Consider the following 5124-nt stretch of genomic DNA (forward strand, 5'->3'; position numbering starts at 1 on the left):
CATTTATTCGCCACAAAAATAGATAATATCATCCGACACACTTACTCTAGGTATACGGGCGGGGGAAATACTCAAATGTTTCCCAAAAGAACCTCTCCAACAACAGGGACGAGACAAAGTCTGAAACTATGCCTGCAGACTACCGCCACCTATTGTACCAAGTTATGTAGTTCTCTTTTTTAAACCCATTGTTAAGTTTATAGTTCCGGTAGACTGGTAACAGCTCTTTACCCCGTTATTTTAATCACACAAAGATATGATCTTTCATCAAGGTAACATGCCGCCGAGGATTGCCGTGTGCAACTGAAGCAAGGATTTATCAAAAATAATCTAACATACATATATTAGGACGTAATCCTTTATTACCCTACACCCTCAAATGTTCCAATACCTGTTGAAGATGAATCCCATTCTTGTTATAGACCCAGTCTTGATCTCTCTCTTTTTAGGTGGATACAATTTTTAAATGTATCTGTATGTTATTAGTTATTTAGTTAGTTAGTTATTAAAAAATATTACAAAAGTAAATAATGTAAATTTTAATCTCTTAGTTTCAGCTCTTAAATCACTGATAAATGCTACTATTATTTTATTTAAAGAAAATTTTATTATTTCAATTATAAAAATTGATAAAATCATTACAATTAACATACATAAATGGATCTAACAGAAATTAGTTGATAATTAAATCCATTGATAAAATTATCTAAAATTAATGTTTTCTTTATATTAAAAAAACCGCACCCAATTTAATTTATTTTTAATTTTATTTGATTAACTTTCTTAACTAAATAAAACATTTGTTTATATTTTCTATATATTAATATTCCTATTTGTTTCTTTGTTAATGTTGCATTACGAATTTATTGTCTGCTAGCGATAAGTGGTAATTATTTTAATCATTTTAATTCAATAAATTATTTATAATATATTTATGATCGTTCAGTTTTGCATTACAAAGAAATAAGTCATTGTACGATGAAAATAATATATTAATATGATTTTAAATACTTCAGTCTTTAATATATTGAGAAAGTTAAAATGTTCGCATTTTATCGAAAGATTAGTTGAGAAAGTTTAGATTAGATTTTGATTAAATATTATTCTTAAATATTGTTCACATCTTAAAAAAAACAAAATTGAAAATAATCCTTATCAGAAGTTTGAATTTTTGAATATTTATACAAATAATCTTGAGATACCCAGCAGTTCGTCGGGACAGTTCCGAAATAACCACTTGACATAGCACGTATAGTGGCCCCTAGCCACAAGAATAACCACGTGACCAACCATTTTAACATGGCTTGTCCTACGAGGAAGTCAATCGTCACTCTACAGTCTAGAATGAGACTGTCCATATGTAATTAAGAGTAGTCAATGGATGCTAATCTCCAAATGAGTTCTTGAGAGTCAGTCACTGTTTCCTTGGGGTATATTTAAGTGACGACGTCGACTCTCTTGCTTATATGGTGTACAGTAAAGTGGCGATTGTCTTCGCGCTAGATTACGAAGAGTACATTCGTGATGAATGACCAAAAACATTCAAATAGGGTATAACCAGCTGCTTAGACTTTAGTGGAAAATAACAATTGTGACTTCAATGAAGTGACTTCTGAAGTACAATGGAAAAAACTTTTTTTAAGTGTCCCCTCACTCATTTACCTAGGGTACAGTAAAGTGTCGACTGTCTTCATTCTCGTTTACGAAGAGTACGTTGGTGACGAATAACACAATATATAGAAATTAGAGTCAACCATGTGGTTACACATTAATGTAAATGACAGTCTTTAACGTATGCATTGACTATTTGTCGAACTGCTGGGTAATTGTAAAGGGAAATACACAGACGAACAACTGTTTAACCAAAGGATTGAGATTCGAATATGGCCTCAAAAACTTTCCATCACATTGAGATTTCTTGTCCAGTACTCTTGTAACTAAAAACTACCGTTAGAAGAGGGCGAAAACATATCTGCTTGCATCTTAGAGATATCAATAGCTAATTTCAGTCCATTCGATTCGGGAAATTGTTAAAATTCCAGTTAAATGCAAAACAACAAACAAACTAACCAACTAAAGTTGCAAATTTAATAGATCTTTACAAAAAAAGAAACGATTAAAATACTTGAACTTTGACATTTATGTAAATAATAAATTTAAATTGTTCCATTATTTTAAAACTTCATTAAAATAACTGTAAGCCCAAAAAAAAAACAAAACGTGATACTCATAAAAAGCATCACTTCAAACAAAGCTTTATTTAAAATGGCGAACAAAAAAATTACATTCAAGTTCAATGGGTCTCATCTAAGACAGCTTTGAAAATCCAAATCTTCATCGTATAATTAATGCTAAACATGATTTTCTTACATGCCTGCCACAAGACTATATTCAGCTTGTACTTTGATACTTATGCCAAGATGATGACTTCAAACAGCGTCATCAACATCAACATGCACATCAAACGTCATCAGCAAACAACGACAATAAAAATTGCAACTACAACTAAAACATGTCTTTGTAAATCATTTGGCACTGGGCCAATTATAATTATGAACAAAACAACTTACTAATGCAATGCCACTGTGCAACAACTGAGAAAAGACAAAAACAACAATTACAACTCACACACCAATAAATGTGGCAACAAAAGTGTACAACAAACATCATTGTCAACATCTTTTTAACCATAAACAAAATTATTTAATCGAATTAAAAAACAACACAACAACACACTCAAACACTTTCAAATACACTTACACTTTTTTTTAATTTTTGTTGTTTTATATCACTAAGATACAAACACAATTACAAAAATACTTTAGACAAAAACAGTTGAGTTATCGCCTTTTTAGTTGAAGTGTCATTTTACATTGAGTGTGTGAGTGGCAAACATTAGCAAGTTGATAGATACATCATATAATTTTGCAACTTAAAGGCTTAAATCATCTGTTGCTTTTAAGCGGTTTATACATAAATAGGAAATTTTTAATTGTTATTTTATTATAGTTTTTCTAAAATGGAAAAAATTAATAAAAACTGATTTGTTTAAAGAAAATATTTAAAATATTTCGCAAAGCTTTTACTACACATATTTAAAAGATAAATTTGCTATTATGAGTTAAAATATTTTGTTTTATAATTAATAGATCGGAGGTGATGTGTTCGATTCACACCTGAGACACTGGTTGAGGAAAGCACAAAAAGAGTAATTTAACTAAGAATTTTTAAATATTTCTTTAGCAAAGAATTTACAAAAAATCTCAATTTTCCAAAAATTCTTTTTCTACAGAGAAATTTAATTTTTTGTTTAAAGAAAATTTTGATGATTTTCTCAGACTGTAGAGAACATTGAAAAATTTCTTTTTAAAGAGAATTATAGAAAAATTTTAAAAGTTTTTATTTTTACAAAGAATTTTAAAAAATTTTAAAGATTTCTTTTTTAATAGAATTTTCAAATATATCTTTATATAGAGATTTTTTAAAATTTTTCTTTCTATAGAGAATTTCAAAAATTTATCTTTTTTATAGAATTTTGCAAATTTATTTTTATATGGAATTTCGGAAGATTTCCTTTTCAATAGAAAATTTTTAAATATTTTTTTATAAAAAATTTGCGAAAATTAAATTTTTTAAAGAATTTTCCATATTTTTTATTAAAGAATTTTCGAAAAATTTCTATTTTATCGAAAATGTTCAATTTATTTATTAATAATTTTTAAAAATTTATTTTTCTATAGAGAATTTTTGAAATTTTATGTTTTTATTGAAAATATTCAATGTTCCTCATGTTTTTGTAGGGGCCATATGAAATTTTTTCTTTATTAAAAATTTGTCTTTGTTTTTAAATTATATTTTTATATAGAATTTTTTTAAAATTATTTTTTTAAAGGGAACTTTTCCTTGTATAGAGAATTTTTGAAGATACCTTTTCTCTTTATAAAGAGATTTTTTGAATATTTCTCTTTCTATACAAAATTTCAAAAATTTCTCTTTTTTTATAGAATTTGGATTTTTTTTATATAGAATTTCGGAAGATTTCATTTTCAATAGAAAATTTTTAAATGTTTTTTTTTTTATAAAAAATTTGCGAAAATTAAATTTTCATTAGAAAATTTTCGATACTTTTTTTCACTAAGAATTTTCGAAAAATTTCTACTTTAAAGAAAATGTTCAATTTATTTATTAATAATTTTTAAAAAATTATTTTTGAAATTTTATGTTTTTATTGAAAATATTCAATGTTCCTCATGTTTCTGTAGGGGCCATATGCAATTTTTTTCTTTATTAAAAATTTGTCTTTGTTTTTAAATTATATTTTTATATAGAATTTTTTTAAAATTATCTCTTTACAGAGATTTTTCCTTGCATAGAGAATTTTTGAAGATACATTTTCTGTTTATAAAGAGATTTTTTGAAAATTTCACTTTCTATAGAAAATTTCAAAAATTTCTCTTTTTTTATAGAATTTGGATTGTTTTTGTATAGAATTTCGGAAGATTTCATTTTCAATAGAAAATTTTTAAATGTTTTTTTTTTATAAAAAATTTGCGAAAATTAAATTTTCATTAGAAAATTTTCGATACTTTTTTTCATTAAAGAATTTTCGAAAAATTTCTACTTTAAAGAAAATGTTCAATTTATTTATTAATAATTTTTAAAAAATTATTTTTCTATAGAGTATTTTCGAAAATTTATATTTTTAGTGAAAATATTCTATGTTTCTGTAGAGGACATAAGACATTTTTCTCTTTATTAAGAATAAGTCTGTATAGAAAGTTGTTTATAAATTATATTTTTATATAGAATTTTTTAAAATTATCTTTTTATAGAGAATATTCAAGAATTATCCGTTTATAGAGAATTTTTGAAGATACCTTTTCTATAAAGGAATTGCGAATATTTCTCTGTTAATAGATTTTTTTTTACAAAATTTCTCATTTAAAAGAAACATTTTTAAAATTCCTTTTTTAATAGAGAATTTTTGAACAATACATTTTCTACAGAGAATTTTTTTAATCGTATTCTTTTAAAGAAAATATTCGACATTTTATCTTTTAACACATTATTTTTAAGCATTTTTTTATAGAAAATTTTCGAACATATATTTTTAATACAGAATTT

General features: G+C 25.1%; 1 protein-coding gene across 7 annotated transcripts in view; it reads left to right on the forward strand.

Moving 5' to 3' along the window:
• Positions 1-5124, forward strand: part of LOC111690180 (serine-rich adhesin for platelets) — a 59531-nt gene that overhangs the window by 24068 nt on the left and 30339 nt on the right. The window lies entirely within an intron of this gene.

The sequence above is a fragment of the Lucilia cuprina genome, chromosome 4, assembly GCF_022045245.1.
Source record: "Lucilia cuprina isolate Lc7/37 chromosome 4, ASM2204524v1, whole genome shotgun sequence".
Lineage (NCBI taxonomy): Eukaryota > Metazoa > Arthropoda > Insecta > Diptera > Calliphoridae > Lucilia > Lucilia cuprina.